General features: G+C 40.4%; 1 long non-coding RNA gene across 2 annotated transcripts; it reads left to right on the top strand.

Moving 5' to 3' along the window:
• The first annotated feature begins 10956 nt into the window (after window positions 1-10956).
• Window positions 10957-16991, top strand: LOC110677972. 2 transcript variants are annotated; one of them, XR_002501354.1, is made up of 5 exons: window positions 10957-11337; window positions 11405-11517; window positions 11599-11712; window positions 11800-11894; window positions 16889-16991. It is a non-coding gene; the product is annotated as an uncharacterized LOC110677972 (long non-coding RNA). The 2 variants fall into 2 exon arrangements; XR_002501353.1 differs by lacking the exon at window positions 16889-16991 and adding an exon at window positions 13565-13709.
• The last annotated feature ends 1069 nt before the right edge of the window (window positions 16992-18060 follow it).

Genomic DNA, 18060 nt, shown 5'->3' on the forward strand with positions numbered 1-18060 from the left:
TAAACACCGGCAAACGGGAGTGAGTAATAATTGTGCAGTTCATAGTTTATGTGTTAAGAATAAGTTGAAACCCATTTGAAAATACATCTGTAAAGCTTATTGTTGTTTGATGGTAAACGGTGCGATATAAATCCTATATAAGTTATATTAATTTACATTGAGTAATAATTTCACCTAGTCTATTTGTCCCATCTCGATTTGACGTTTGGGCAAAATATGTTTTTTGAATACTATTTTATAACTTTAAAATTACCAAAGTTGTTCTGGATTTCACCTATAAATCTCCTGTATAACAATATCTTCTGTCTACTGTCGAGAAAGATGTTTTCGGTGTTACTTGGGAAGATTACGATTCTAATGACACTTTGATTTAAAATTTTGGTCGACCCATTGCTGAGGAAATTAGATATGATTTTTCAGTGCGTTTTTTGAAAAATGTCACAACTTTAAGTAAAAATTTAGTATACAAAATTCAAAAAATGCTTTAGGAAAAATACATACGAAAAAAAAATAACTCATTGCCTTTCGAATGCGACTTAAAGAGTTTCAATTGGACGTGTAATCACAGAGATATGGACAGAACACTTTTGTATATTTTTGAGGGGGTGAACCCAAACTTTTGCACGGGAGTGTATGTACAAAACTTTCCAGATCAACTTCTGGTATTCGCTGTTGCTTGCTAAAGGGGTTCCGTTGCTTACGTTCTTGAAATATCCGGGATCCAAGATTCTTCGAAACTTTGGCATCTATCAAACCGCTTGTTTCGATCACCTCTCGAAAGTACTTTCGCTGACTCAAGAAGAAATCACCATGACGATCCTTTTCGACTTCCATTCCCAGGTAATATCGATTATCACCCAGTTCACTGATATTAAATGATTTCTTCAGGCTTATGACAAGCGTTTCGATCATCTTCGGATCTTCGCTCACCACAATCTGGTCGTTAACATATACAAGCACATCACACCATCGGTCTTTAAGCTGCTTCCGGTACAAGCACGGATCGGACAGACATCGCTGAAATTGCTGCCGTTCTAGTTCTTCGTGCAGTCTCTGAATCCACGCTCTAGCCGCTTGCTTCAGACAATACAAGCTCCGACGTGACCGACACACCTTGTTTTCGCTTCCCTTCTTTTTAAAATCCACATGGCTGCCGCATATATATCTCCTCCTCAAGTTCGCCATACAGAAATAGGGTCTTGACATCATATTGCTTCGCAGTCATGTTTTTCTTCGCAGCGACTCCCGAACAGAAGAAAATAATTTCTGAATACCAATCTAAGGTATTCCATACCAGATAATTTCCAATACTTAAAACCTGAATGAGGTATGAATGAGCCCTGCATAAGAGGTAAAATACCTCAAATAATATCTCAACCATATTCTACGAACACCAAACTGATAATTAGATCAGGTATTGTAATACTTCAATAATAATATTGATAGTTTTAGTCTATCAGCCATCAGCTGATATGACCGATATTGTGCAACTCTGGCCTTGAATCGTCCAATCTCACCGTTGATGTGTCGCTTGAGTTTGTACACCCACTTGCTTCCTACAGCCTTCCATCCTGGAGGGAGATCAACCAATGTCCATGTTTTATTGGTGTGAATCGACTCCATTTCTTCAACCACCATTTCTCTTCAGTTTTCGGCGTAAGGCGAAGCCATCGCCTCCCTGTAATGTTTCGGATCATTGTTCCCATCATTTGCTGTCTTCCCACGATTGGAGTTCAAAGCCAAGCACTGGTCAGGAACGAGATCGCTGCCTTCATTATTAAAGCCTTCGAAGTCACTTGATTCGTCTGACTCTTGTGCCGGGGTAGATTTGAAAAAAGTCGCGTAGGGAGTTCTGTCACGTAAACTACGGTGTCTGTAGAGGTATTGCTGATGTCTTCATCTTCAGTGACCTCTTCATTGGATTTGTGCACAGCTTCCTCAACTTCTGGAACTAAAGGACCACTTTAAACTAAGCTTGGAACGCTTTCGAAGTCCACTGGAATCACCGTTCGTGGCTGTCGGGTTGGTAGAGCACACTTACTTGTGTACTCGTCGATGAAACACACTTCTCGACTCTTCAGGAAGCACTTCGTATTTGGATCGTATAAACGGTAGCCTTCCGTCTCCTCCTCAAATGCTGTCAATACACACGGTCTTGATTTCGGATCCCACTTCCGTCGCTTTTGTTTGGGCACTTGCACCATAGCCTTCGTTCCAAATACCCTGACATGGGAGATATCGGGCTTCTTACCGCTCCAGACCTCTTCTGGAGTCAATCCATGGCCGCGAGTGGGAGAGCGGTTAACGAGGTACACCGCCACAACCGCTGCCTCCGCCCAGAACGATTTTGGAAGGTTAGATTCAAATAACGTACAACAGCTTGCTCGCTCAGCAATCGCCCTGTTTGCACGTTAATCGTTGGTGGTTTGATGTCGTATTCCCATCTGTCTCAAGAAGCTTTGAAACCCTTTATTCATATACTCCTTACCATTATCTGTCCTCAAGACCTTGATCTTCCGACCGCTCTGACGCTTCGCCTGAGCGTAGAATTCCTTGAACCGAGCGAGGATCTCTTACTCTTCTTCAGATTTGGTCGAACATCCGGCGGGATTGATCATCAATAAAGGACACATAATAACGGCTTCCTGATGGTCACGATACCTCCATTGGTCCCGCTACTTCCGAATGGATCACTTCTAGTAGCTCTTCTGCTCTTGATCCGCTCTTGCTGAATGGAATTCTTGTCTGCTTCTCCATTGGACACACGGTACAATCGTCATGGTTCTCATTCGGAATTCCACATTCCACAAGCCACGCCGTCAGCCAGTTTCTTCACACTGGTGTAGTTGAGAAGCCCCATCCGCTTATGCTAAGTTTATAGCGATACACAAGCGGAGCTCAACATTACTTTACCAGCTGCTTCCAACTGCGCCAGCTTGAACAAGTCATTCTCGATTATTCCGGTTGCCACTAGCTTACCTTCCATGTTTAAGATTTCACATCCGCTCGATTAGAACACCACCTTGTAGCCTTTTATGACAATCTCAACTACCGACAGAAGGTTTGTGGACAGATCCGGAATATACTGCACGTCATGAACTAAAATTCCGTTGTCACTATAATGGCATACTGGATGTAGGGTAGCAGTACCACACGCTTCGATTCTCATCGTTTCCTTGTTCGCAGCTACAACGATTCCGTTTTCACGACGCACGTCTGTCAGAAACTCCAGGTCCCGGGTCATGTGTCTGGTTGCACCTGAGTCCAAATACCACTGGTTTTAGCCCTGACCTTGAATCGTCGACAAAACAGTGCAGAAGGCAGATGTAGAATTGCGGGGAGAGAGCGTCGGCAGCTCCCGTACTCTGCCAGATCACTACGAGGCGCAAGCAGGCCGGATGGGTTTTACTCAGCCCCGTTTGACTGCCAAAACTGGAGGGCCTCCACGAGTTGGTACCGACGAAGTGTTCCACGTGTAGTGCGCCAACGAAATGGCGGTCGTAGAGGTCCAAAGACCTTTGATCCGGACAAAAAGGCGTCGGTTGGACGCTTTGTAGATTTTTAATTACACAAGAACGCAGAGCTTTCGCCACTTGTGGTATACTTCCAAAAAAACTTAAACTCAGAAATTAAAAGGTAGAGACACATTGACTAGCTTCCTTACTCCAGCCAACGACTTTATAAAATCGGGGATTCAGTCCAACAGATGAGCTTAGGACCCTCCAAAAGTGATGTCTCATTAATTCTGATCTTCACCAATACTATTCAACTTAAAAGTTTAGACAAATGCCACAGTTGATTTTATTCCTATTTCGTATGCCATCTACGTTTAATCTAGAAACTATTTTTAGTACAAAGCTCAAGGCAAGCTTTTATGGTATATGCATTCAAACTTCGAGGCTAATGTATAAATGGTTCTTAAAATTCTAAATTTGCTATAAAATTATCGTAAATCTGCGGCATGAATAATTTTTACTTAATGAACTAATTATTTCTCTGAGAAAGTCTTACTAAACTAACAAACGTTTCAGAGAACGTTACAAGAAAATTTTTAACGGCAAATTTCCAAGTTGTCCAATTTTATCTGCCTTTATCTGTTTGATTCTTACGGAGAGCGCTACCTAATTCCATTATAGGAACAAATTCCAGTAAAAGTGGTATTTGTTCACTTTTTTTTGTCTTACACATTCAATTTGTTTTGACAATGGTTATGCTATTCAATACACTTGTTTTCGCACATAAGAGCGTCTGTAGGTTTGGATCACTGTCGAGTGGTACTTCTTCATACGGAAACACTATCGAGATTTCATGGGTAACTGTAATTTATTAACTGACTGAAACGACGGATATTCGCTACACAAACTGAATTGAACAAAAACTGTAGTTGCACAAACAATTAGTTTACTTGGTTAGCTTGGAATGATAATGATAATGATTGGTTCTAACTACGCACGCGTTCTTACTGTGAGTCACTTGCACGGAATCTCAAGGACTATTAACTGGTCTTAACTGCTATGGTGATTTTATAGGATTCCAAAATAACATACATTTTTAGATGAACAAACATTGCAGTAACTGAATTATAAAGGAATACAGAATACATAGAATTTTACATACAGGCATAATGGATTATGGCGCGAACTCAACAGTGATGTAGTTATGTCGACTATTGTAATGGAGCTGCTACCAACTAGGTACAGTCCAACTCATTTATTCCGATTTACGCGTAAACAACAGTTAAAAATTTCCTAAAAGTGGCTTCAAACCAGATAATCACTGGCTCATCCACGGAGGCAACCATAAGTCTAACTTTTGGGATTGTCCTTTGTGCAAACGAATCGTTGAGGCTTGTACTTATCATCAGGGCTGGCATCTCCTCAGTGAAAACAGAAAAACACAAAGAGCGCGCACTTTGTGTTGATCATGAATTTGAGTGCAGTGCGACAGCTACACTTTCTCACTGGTTCTTCCCTCTTTGACGCCTCTTTGTGTTTCTGCTCTCGCTGCAATGCATCCTTCGACACAAAGTGTTGATGGAAAATGGTGAACACACACTCTTTGTGTGGCTCATTGAGTACCTACCGAATGCTTCTATAGGAGCTTCTATTGGAACATATGGGACGGAAATCGATGTCTGGCACCAATTTGGAATCCAAGATGGCGACTTCCGGTTTGCAAAAATCCCTTCAAACCCATGCAATATGGGTATTTTCGGAACGGGACCGACGAGTAGATGCCGGAAATCGATGTCCGGTGTCGTTTTGGAATCAAAGATGGCGACTTCCGGTTTGTGAAAATCACTTCAAACCCATGCAATATGGGTATTTTTGGAACGGGGCCGACGAGTAGATGACGGAAATCGATGTCTGACGCCATTTTGAAATCCAAGATGGCGACTTCCGGTTTGCAAAAATCCCTTCAAGCCCATGCAATATGGGTATTTTTGGAACGGGACCGACGAGTAGATGCCGGAAATCGATGTCCGTTGTCGTTTTGGAATCCAAGATGGCGACTTCCGGTTTGTGAAAATCACTTTGAACCCATGCAATATGGGTATTTTTGGAACGGGGCCGACGAGTAGATGACGGAAATCGATGTCTGACGCCATTTTGGAATCCAAGATGGCGACTTCCGGTTTGCAAAAATCCCTTCAAGCCCATGCAATATGGGTATTTTTGGAACGGGACCGACGAGTAGATGCCGGAAATCGATGTCCGTTGTCGTTTTGGAATCCAAGATGGCGACTTCCGGTTTGTGAAAATCACTTTGAACCCATGCAATATGGGTATTTTTGGAACGGGGCCGACGAGTAGATGACGGAAATCGATGTCTGGCACCAATTTGGAATCCAAGATGGCGACTTCCGGTTTGCAAAAATCCCTTCAAACCCATGCAATATGGGTATTTTCGGAACGGGACCGACGAGTAGATGCCGGAAATCGATGTCCGGTGTCGTTTTGGAATCAAAGATGGCGACTTCCGGTTTGTGAAAATCACTTCAAACCCATGCAATATGGGTATTTTTGGAACGGGGCCGACGAGTAGATGACGGAAATCGATGTCTGACGCCATTTTGAAATCCAAGATGGCGACTTCCGGTTTGCAAAAATCCCTTCAAGCCCATGCAATATGGGTATTTTTGGAACGGGACCGACGAGTAGATGCCGGAAATCGATGTCCGTTGTCGTTTTGGAATCCAAGATGGCGACTTCCGGTTTGTGAAAATCACTTTGAACCCATGCAATATGGGTATTTTTGGAACGGGGCCGACGAGTAGATGACGGAAATCGATGTCTGACGCCATTTTGGAATCCAAGATGGCGACTTCCGGTTTGCAAAAATCCCTTCAAGCCCATGCAATATGGGTATTTTTGGAACGGGACCGACGAGTAGATGCCGGAAATCGATGTCCGTTGTCGTTTTGGAATCCAAGATGGCGACTTCCGGTTTGTGAAAATCACTTTGAACCCATGCAATATGGGTATTTTTGGAACGGGGCCGACGAGTAGATGACGGAAATCGATGTCTGACGCCATTTTGGAATCCAAGATGGCGACTTCCGGTTTGCAAAAATCCCTTCAAACCCATGCAATATGGGTATTTTTGGAACGGGACCGACGATTAGATGCCGGAAATCGATGTCCGTTGTCGTTTTGGAATCCAATATGGCGACTTCCGGTTTGTGAAAATCACTTTGAACCCATGCAATATGGGTATTTTTGGAACGGGGCCGATGAATACATAACGGAAATCGATGTCCGGTGTCGTTTTGGAATCCAAGATGGCGACTTCCGGTTTGTGAAAATCACTTTGAACCCATGCAATATGGGTATTTTTGGAACGGGGCCGACGAGTAGATGACGGAAATCGATGTCTGACGCCATTTTGGAATCCAATATGGCGACTTCCGGTTTGTGAAAAGTGCTTCAAACCCATGCAATATGGGTATTTTTGGAACGGGGCCGACGAGTTGATGACGGAAATCGATGTCCGGTGTCGTTTTGGAATCCAAGATGGCGACTTCCGGTTTGTGAAAATCACTTTGAACCCATGCAATATGGGTATTTTTGGAACGGGACCGACGAGTAGATAGCGGAAATCAATGTCTGCCACCATTTTAAAATCTAAGATGGCGAAATCCGGTTTAAAGTGATTTTCACAAATCTTGGATTCCAAAATGGCGTCGGACATCGATTTCCGCCATCTACTTATCGGCCCCGTTCCCAATACCCATATTGCATGGGTTCAAAGTGATTTTCACAAACCGGAAGTCACCATCTTGGATTCCAAAACGACACCGGACATCGATTTCCGTCATCAACTCGTCGGCCCCGTTCCAAAAATACCCATATTGCATGGGTTTGAAGCACTTTTCACAAACCGGAAGTCGCCATATTGGATTCCAAAATGGCGTCAGACATCGATTTCCGTCATCTACTTATCGGCCCCGTTCCAAAAATACCCATATTGCATGGGTTTGAAGCACTTTTCACAAACCGGAAGTCGCCATCTTGGATTCCAAAATGGCGTCAGACATCGATTTCCGTCATCTACTTATCGGCCCCGTTCCAAAAATACCCATATTGCATGGGTTTGAAGCACTTTTCACAAACCGGAAGTCGCCATCTTGGATTCCAAAACGACACCGGACATCGATTTCCGTCATCAACTCGTCGGCCCCGTTCCAAAAATACCCATATTGCATGGGTTTGAAGCACTTTTCACAAACCGGAAGTCGCCATATTGGATTCCAAAATGGCGTCAGACATCGATTTCCGTCATCTACTTATCGGCCCCGTTCCAAAAATACCCATATTGCATGGGTTCAAAGTGATTTTCACAAACCGGAAGTCGCCATCTTGGATTCCAAAACGACACCGGACATCGATTTCCGTCATCAACTCGTCGGCCCCGTTCCAAAAATACCCATATTGCATGGGTTTGAAGCACTTTTCACAAACCGGAAGTCGCCATATTGGATTCCAAAATGGCGTCAGACATCGATTTCCGTCATCTACTTATCGGCCCCGTTCCAAAAATACCCATATTGCATGGGTTCAAAGTGATTTTCACAAACCGGAAGTCGCCATCTTGGATTCCAAAACGACACCGGACATCGATTTCCGTCATCAACTCGTCGGCCCCGTTCCAAAAATACCCATATTGCATGGGTTCAAAGTGATTTTCACAAACCGGAAGTCGCCATCTTGGATTCCAAAACGACACCGGACATCGATTTCCGTTATGTATTCATCGGCCCCGTTCCAAAAATACCCATATTGCATGGGTTTGGAACGCTTTTCACAAACCGGAAGTCGCCATCTTGAATATCAAAACAACAACGGACATCGATATCCGACATCTATTCGTTGGTCTCGTTTTAAAAATACCCATGTTATATGGTAAAAAGAGCCAAATTGTGTACACTTTGAGCATGTTTTGCCAACACACTCCGTCAGCATTACTCTTTGCGTAATCGCTTACACTCTCTTTCCTACTGCGTGCCCTCATTGTGTTCGTGTTGTTACACTTTGCGCGCGTCTGTCTCCTCTTTGTGCAGTGGTTAAATTCTGCTCTTTGCGCGCATTGTGCGAGTTGATGCCAGCCCTGCTTATCATTCAGATGAACGACGACATTTTTCATTTCACAGGCAGCACACGGTTTTGTGCACCGAGTTGTGCATGAGTGAAGTAATTTGTAATGTAATTTGTACAAGTAGACGACTTTTCACGTATATATTTTTATGCACCCTAAGGTTATATTGGATCCCAAAACCTATTAAATTCTCGCCAGAATTGCGTGTCAAACTTAACTAGAAATATCTGTAAATATATTTTGAAGGTTTTTTCTCTCTTACTCAACTCTTACTTTTTTTAAGAATTAAAATTAGTAACAAGTTTAAAAAAGGAATGCACAAACTTTTCACATGTGAGCAATTCTCGCTGAAACCAGGCCGGCATCGGCACCCACCGTTAGAATTCCAATTTTATGTCACTGATCGCTAGTTTTCGATAAAACTTAAGGGTGGTCCTTTCTGTTTTCTAAAATTGGTGGACCCCTCGTACGCCAGCTAGCTGAACAGTTTGCGAAAAAGCCCACTTTTTGATAAATCTTGGGTATTTCTTCACGGGATATGTCTCATATTTCGCTTGGAACACATAGCAAACTTAGTGGCATCGTATAGAGAAAGGATATAGCTTTCATTTAAACTTGAAAACATTTTGGCGGCCATTTGAATTTGGCCGCCATTCTGAACTTTTTTAGAAAAATCGATTTTTCACCATTAGCGCACCGCTAGTTTTGAATTCTGAGATCACCATCAGAAAGCTGAGGAAAAATTCCGTAAGATAGGCTACAGACTCTAGGTGAGCAAAGGTATTTACCCTATCAAATAAACGATTTTCCAAATCATGTTCTACTATTTTTAAGTATATGGCGAGTGCAATCAATGCAAACATAATTTTTTGTACAACATAGAAACAAGTTTTCAATCGTTGGTGTATTATTTGAGACAGATGAAGAAAAGGAGTATTAATTTCAGTGAAAAAATCTGGCGGCCATCTTGGATTTTGACGCCATCTTGGTTTTAAGTAGTAGAATGAGTTTTCACCTTGTTAGCACTCAACATGTTGAATTTCAATGCTACCGTTACACTTATTCTTCTTCTTGTTCTTCTTTTTCCTCACGTAACGTCCCTACTGGAACAAAGTTAGCCCTTCAGCTTAACTAGTTTTAAAAACAAATTATCAAATAGGATTTTTTTAACGCTTATTTGCTACCTGAATGATTCTTCTGCATATCTTCGAGTTGTAAAATAGCATTATTTCTTTCATTTATTTGGTCTAAAACTGTTGATACAAATGAACAATCCGTTGAACAGCTGAGATAAGATAAGAAAGATAAAATCTGATTGTTTTTTTTTAAACGGAAGCATTATAATTCAACATGATGAGCACTGAGATGGTAAAAAATTATGCAACTGCTAAAAACCAAGATGGCGTCGAAAGCCCAGATGGCCGTCAGTTTTTTAACCTCGAAATTATACACCTGCCTTTCGACATTACGTCCACATTAGAACAAAACCTACTTCTCATCATTCAATTTCGCTATTTTTCACATGCATGTTGGGCGGTACTAAAAACGATACTTTATGACGAAAATTTAAGACTTTCATTATAAATTAATGCACTTTTGTCAATGTTTTACGTTAGAACTACAGATATTACCACAAGGCTTACCAATGTCCCGACACGCAATCTGTAAACTTCATACAATGAACAACAACGCATAGTCAGTTGACAGCTAATACTCGTAGCAATCGGACCTATTCTGAATTTCTCCCGTGCAATGTCTGCAAATATGAGTGTTGTTCGAAAAAACACTTTGGTGATAGATTTTAGTGTTCTTCCGTCGCGACCAGATGTTGCAAAAGTGCAGCATTTTCTGGAACACGAAATAAAATTGAATCTTTCTGATGCCAAGAGTATCCAGCTGCATAATACCCGAAAATGTGTTTTCATCGAAATGGTGGACGCTATGAAAACACACACAATATCAAGCGAGTTTTTACTTGTAAAGACAAGCAGTTCAAAATTCCCGTTTACGTGGATAGCGAGGCAGTGAGTGTTCGTGTGCATGATCTTCCTCCATCCGTACCACACACGACTGTTGGTAATTTCATGTTGCAGTTTGGGGAAGTGCTTTCAATACAAAGCGAACGTTGGAGGCACTATTTTCCCGGATTACCGAATGGGGTTCGAGTACTACAAATGAGAATAAAACACCCTATTCCATCATTCCTAACGATCGCCAATGAGGTCTGTTACGTAGAGCACCCGAACCAGATCAAAACCTGCAAGCGGTGTACCCGAGCGGAACATCCGAAGCAGAAATGTCTGGAGGTAGACGTTCTCAAGAACAATACCACGACGCAAGGAGCAACCGCAACATCACCACACGGGAAAAAATCTGATCCCATTATCATGATTTACGAATCATGAAAATTATAAATTGCTCTTGGGACGAAATCATGATTCAGACTCATGATTTTTGAAGCAGAGCTACCACTATCATGATTCAGAGCAACCATTTTCATGAGCTCCAAATCATGACCATGAAAAGCGTTACGCACACGGTGCACCTGTCAAAACGTGTTTAGCAAAGCTTGTGCAAAGCATAGTTGGCTGCGCATTCACGGAAAAGTTGCCCTTTTTATAAAAAAAAAGTTCACTTTTATTGCCGGTTTCCTGCGCCGCTGTTGCTCTACTGTCGTTCCTGCTCTACTATTCCGTTCCTGCTCCGTTGATATCGAGCTTTTCCGGCTCTGCAGAACTACCGGTAAGTGAAAAAAACGCATGCAATTCAATACAAATGCTGACAATTTTCCACCGTCTTCTCTGTTTAGCCGTTTCATTCTGTTCCTTTCCTGCCGTGGCTGTTGCCCGTTCCGGCTCCTGTGTACCCGTTCCGGCTCCGCATTGAGGGAAAATTCTTCCGGCTCCGCTCTACTAACTACCGGTAAGTGATACAAAATTAATCCATTTTTGCGCCTGTAATCGAAATCCATTTTGACCATTTTCCACCGTCTTCTCTTTTTAGCCGTTTTATTGTCCCAGTGCCACTGTCACCATTCCCGCCGCGGCTGTTGCCGTCCAATAGGTGCATCCGTTCCGGCTCCGCATTGAGTGACCAGCTCCGCCCTACCAACTACCGGTAAGTGATACAAAATTAATGTATTTTTGCTCCTCTAATCGAAATCAAATATTGACCATTTTTCACCGTCTTCTCTTCCGTAATAAGCTCCCGATTTTGTTGCCGTTCCGGACGTTTTGTTTTCAATCTTGGCTGGTTCCGCCCAGTAGGTGTTCCCGTTCCGACTTCCCCCACAACTACCGGTAAGTGTTACAAAATGAATCTATTTTTGCATCTGCAATGGAAATCAAATGCTGACCACTTTCCACCGCCTTCTAATTCGTAATTAGCTTCCATTTCCATTGCTGTTTTGGGTGCCCCATTCCCACTCCTACTATCCTATCCATAATCATATAGTCGACGTAAGCACTACTGTAGTTTTCAACACAATCTCTGTTGTCTAGCAACAAATAATACAAATTTAAATATTTTTATCAGGCAGACATTCAATCTGCCGCTCCACACATAATTGTCCCATGTTAGTTTTTGACTCTTTCTTTCTGTCTCGACGTTCCTACCAAAATTTGGCCTGCCTCTTCAACTCAGTGTTCCTTTAGCACTTCGTAGTAATTAATTGAAGAGATTTCTTTGCCTGCCATTGCACGAATAATTATTGTACATTGTTGCCACACAATGTATAATCTATGCACAATGATAATCTATGCCCAGGGTGTCGAGAAAAATTAAGTAATCCTCCGTCCCATCTTCATAACCTACCCGATGGTCGAAAGGCAATTTCCATTCAAAGCTAATATGTAATGAGAAACATTGAGTAAGTATGGTTTCTTTTGCTTCATTATAAAAATAAGTATTCTGAGTCTAATATCCTTGTTATTCTTTGGCGAGTAGAAGTTTACACGGAATGAAAGTTGTACTTCCAGAGAAAAACAGTTGTATTGTTTGAACAATATCTATATATATATAAAAATGAATTTCTGTCTCTGTCTGTCTGTCTGTCTGTCTGACCGCTATAGACTCGGAAACTACTGGACCGATCGGCGTGAAAATTTGCATACAGGGGTTTTTGGGGACGGGGAAGGTTTTAAAGGTAGTTTGGAGCCCCTCCTCCCTCTGGAAAGGGGAAAAATAATGTGTAAAAGTGAAAAAAAAATATTATTTTTCTTTTTCTTTGCAGGTATTCTTCTAAATGAATCACTTGATTGATTCTAAATGTTTCTATATTTACCTTTGGACAAGCTGAGGACCACTCAAAGAGAATTAGTCCGTTTTTTGTATAAAGATAATGATTAAGTGTAATATAATTTTACTTGGGTCTCCAGTTAGCCTAGTGGTTAAGGCTTTGGATCGCCAATCCGGAGATGGCGGGTTCGATTCCCGGTCCGGTCGGGAAATTTTCTCGACTCCCTGGGCATAGAGTATTATTGTGCTTGCCACACAATGTACAAATCATTCAAAGGCAGGCAAATAAAGCCGATCAATTGATAACTGTTAAAGTGCTCTACTACTGTAAAAGTACTCTCTACACAAGTTGAAGAGGCAGGCCAAGTTCCAGTAAGGAACGTCGAGCCAGTAAGAAGAAGAAGAATATAATTTTACTTGCTTCAAATAAAACTATACCTTGTATTCATAGTGACAGAAGCCCTAATAAATGTAGTTAATATCAGCACAGAAAATCATGATTATCGACCATCTGCATATTCTGGATGTTACACATTCTTCTTCTTCTTCTTCTTTCTGTCTCTAACGTCCCCACTGGAACTTCGTCTGCCTCTTCAACTTAGTGTTCATGAGAACACAATTATATCAATTGTACCACATAATTTATAGCTGCACTTCATAACAAAGTGGTCTTTGAGAATAGTTTTATGCTTTATTACTTAATTTCGTATTTACTTTTTCTTTTTTTATACAGAACGCAGGTGATATAGAAGGGAGGATCGAGCGGTGACTGAACCATCTCCGCGAAAAATTTGGGGAATCATCGCTACAACCTCAAATTGTCGCAGTGGGCACGAGCAACTCAACAAAAGCAACGATGATTATTTTTGGCGGCGCGGAGTATATCGCAGATAATATTGTGCATGCTGTTGCATTTGTATGCATATCACGAATGTGCTAAATTTGCGATATACTCCGGACTGCAAACCGTTGTGGCTCTTTGTTCAGTCATACCTGTTCAAAATCCCGGCGTCCATTATTGAGCTCCCGAAGAGCACACGTGATTTGCTAAAAGGTATAGATAATTAAACTGGAAGATCGTTTTTTTTTTTCTTAAAATAATCTTTTTGCAAGTGAAAAGAATAGAATAAATGAATTAAACTCAAAACCCCAAAACATGTTTTAAATAAATGTTGTACTCACAAATAGCTTAAGGTGAAGGTGCAGTGCGTTTACTTTCAAAACTATGCATTTTGCCTCGCGTTTTCTCGAGCACAAATCTGAAAATCTGCCTCAATCTGAAAATGTACCACAATGTTTACTGCGAGTGAGCGAGCAACGAGTTATATTTTCAGCTTCATAGATCTGCTGGATGATCAGATTTATGATCATGGGAATTAGAGCAGAATGAGAGGCGGCCATTGTGATAGCCATTTTTAGATTTCACAAACCATGTCCTTAATAAGACCGTCACACAGTAGTTTAGTCTGCAAAAAATGACAGACAAAACCTCTAGCTCAGTGCTTCCCAAACTGTGCGCCGCGGCGCCCTGGGGCGCCTTAAATCTTTTTCAGGGGCGCCGTGGGCCGATTAAAAGTAAGGCCTGGCAAACCTTCTCAACTTATGTTATAATTGTATTACATTGATCGAAAGCATCAGACGAAAGTTGAATACGAAAATCGAACAAAGAAGACAATTAAACTGCTCGCCACAGAAGTTGAATGCAACTTTTTGGGAGTGAAAACATTAAGATAGCTTTGAGATATCGCTCACCAGTTCAAAAAAAAAAATTAATATCTATGTTCAAAGTTTTTCAAATTCCATGTTCCAAATTTATGTTGACAAACATTGTAAAGGCATATACAGTAGACGTTCGGTAACTGCAACATGTTTACGTTTCACTTAGCGAACGAAATTCGATAACTGCAACGACTGACAAACGTCAACAACCCAACAACTGACGTAAAATGAACGTGAAATTCATTCGACTGTTCATTTGGGCTAACAGGGGCTAACATGGCGCACCATTTTGACGTTTGGTGGTGCGATAACTGGAGAATTGTTGCAGTTACCGGACTTGCAGTTAAAAAGCATTGCAGTTAAACCGTTTGCACCGACCGAACGTCTACTGTAATAGAGTTTTCTGTAGGATTAGTTAGAACTTTCTCAGAGTTTATATATTGATGAAGTTCTGAAACAACATCCTCTATAAATGATATCAAATTGTTATTACGCTATAGTCACAACCTTGCTGGTAGGGATCTCAGTAACAAACAGATCTTCAGGCTGGATGGAGTTACATTGTGTTGTTAAAAGCTCCACTATGATTTTTTCATCTTGCTTGCTTGCTCTTCCTCTGTTTACCTGTGTTATACTACACATTTTCATAGAAACGGAAGAACTTATGTTATTAATTGTTTAAGAGAATTGCAGCCCTAGGCTGGCTCATTTCTGCGATCATATGTCAAAAAGTAAACTAACCTGGAAAATGCCATAATTTTTATTCTCCTTATCAAAATTAAAGTCGCTTAGTTATATCGAGAAGGGGGTTTCACAACACAGGGAGAAACAATTTAACTTTTCTTATTTCTTATTCTGATGCAAAAATGTTAACCATGTTGAAATCTTTCGTAAATGTAAAGACATTTTTATAGCCTCGAATTGAAAGGAATCCTTTGACGATTTTTTTTAAATCCTGCTTCGATCAAAATTTGTCGTTTTTTCTATTTTTATGCTTTTACAATACAAGCGGCGCAAATTTAGCAAGAATTTAAAGTTCACTACAGGATCCAGAAACACCAGAAACTGTGATAGTTCAAAATATAATTTAATATTTTTTGCAGATTCCTATTTTTGTAAAAAAAATGTGCAATTGTTTTTCATATCAATAATTTCATTGAATTATCAAAGAACGTACTTTTTGCAAAAGTAGATTTTGTTCTAGCATGAAAAGTCTGGCAGAAACTTTATCGAAAATATTCATATTTTTGTATAAAATGATAATAGTGCGCCGCGCTTCTGATAAAAAATGTCAAAGGGCGCCGTGATTACAAAAAGTTTGGGAACCCCTGCTCTAGCTAATCCATATGTAGTTACTAATAGCTGATATTACCAGTTAGGAATACTACAAGCAACTTCTAAAGGTACTAAAATGACAGGTAACTTCTTAAATTTAGTACCATACACTTCTAGTCAAAAGTTTGGGGTCACCCCTTGAAAAACATGTAAAAGTTTTATGGTCATATCTCTGCGAATTTACATCCGATTTCAAATCTTTTAAGCTCATTTGAAAGATAAGGAATGAAACTAATTTTGTACAAAGTTGGCAGGCAATATTTTTTTAAATTTAATGTATGAAAAATTGACACAAAAGTCATTTTGGTTATCGACCAAAAGTGTTGGGTCACCCCTTAGTATGAAGCAGTCCATAAAAGTTTGAGTTCATTTTCGTAAGACTTATAATGAGTACTATTCATTATCCTTCACCAGCAGTGTAGAAATATAATTTAAAAAAAAAATGATAGAGATATGAACGAAAAATTGTTACATTTTTTATGAAAGAGACTCAAAACTTAAGGATTGCAACATACTAAGGGGTGACCCAAAAATTTTATCAATGACATCAGTTGATATTTTTTGGAATACCTTTTTCCCTAGATTTTTCCGCCATGATCTCTTAAAAGTGGCTGAGAGGGTATAGAACTAGGCTTCTATTACAACCTTCATCTCAAAATTTGGTAGGCGCAATTGAAAATATCAAAATTTTGGGTCATTTTTCCATACACTATATGGTCGATGTCCAGTCAGACCGGACCATGTATTTTTCAATGATTTTAGAAAAATGTCCTTCAGGCACTTGGGATATCACATCAAACGCTTTATTTTCTGAAATACCATAGTTCTTTTATGTAATAAAACATCTCTAACAAAATAGCATCGAAAAATTCAGAGTTGTCAAAATTGTTGGCTTGTCTACACCTGTCCAAAATATCGCCTAGTTCACTCTGACTTAACACCGACCATATGTAAAAATTATTATCTGCAAACTATGTACAAAGTTTAATTCTTTATCTTTCAGATGAGCCTAAAGGATTTGAAATCGGATGAAAATTCGCAGAGATATCACCATAAAACTTATATATGTCTTTCAGGGGGTGACCCCAAACTTTTGACCGGGAGTGTAGGTAGGTACTCTATGTATAGTAGCATTTACCAAAGAACAAACCTTCATAATTTCAATAAACAAGAAAATAATACAATATTATCTACAAATCACCAAACATGAAAAGTCAACTTTACGCACAATAATAGTTAAAATATTATTCTGTCTTTCACACTACAGTAGTTCTTTACAATAAATGAAAGTATCAACGCAATTTTGTCGTTACATTCTCCTCAGATTCATTAGCAATGCGCACCAAAAATCATGATTCCAAATTTCAAAAACGTGATTTGGTTTTATGGTGCCAACAAATTCAACCAGAATCATAAATGATGCGCACCCAAAATCATGATTCCAAATCCCAGTATCATGATTTCACTTTATGGTCCGAAAATATAATGATAATCATAAACGATGCGCACCAGAAATCATGATTTGGGATCCCAATGGCATGATTTAGCTGCATGATCCTGTAAAAAACGACCGGAATCATAAACCATGCGCACCTGGAATCATAATTCTAAAGCCTAAATATATGATTTAGCTTTATGGCGCTTGCAAACCCGACCAGAATCATAAAGATGCGCACCGGAAATTATGATTCCAAATCCCAACATCATGATTTAGCTTTATGATTCTGCCAAAAGTATAACGCACTGACTGCGTTACGGGTGCACCGAATCATGATATCATGCTTTCGAATCATGGTGTATTTTCATAAACTGAAAATACCCTAGGCTCCAGAAATCATGAGTCTTTTTTATGATTTTGGGATCCGATTTTTACCCGTGCACCACCAAGTGAACAAAAATTCAACGAGGCAGATTTCCCACCGATAAGCAATGACAAACCACCTAAATCTACGTGTTCTGAACGTACACTCGTTGAACATGAGCGTGGATCGACAACCCTACCTACGGTTACCCAGAAGCAAACAGAACAGCACAGCACGAGTGAGGACGATGACGACGACAACGACGGGAACGATAGTTCATCTTCTACATACGAGGCCAACGATGGTAGCAACAAGCGACGACTGTCAATTAGGCTTAGGGAGAAGAAGAAAATATGCGCCGGTAATGGATCAC

The sequence above is a fragment of the Aedes aegypti genome, chromosome 3 (genome assembly GCF_002204515.2).
Source record: "Aedes aegypti strain LVP_AGWG chromosome 3, AaegL5.0 Primary Assembly, whole genome shotgun sequence".
In the NCBI taxonomy this organism is placed as follows: Eukaryota; Metazoa; Arthropoda; class Insecta; order Diptera; family Culicidae; genus Aedes; species Aedes aegypti.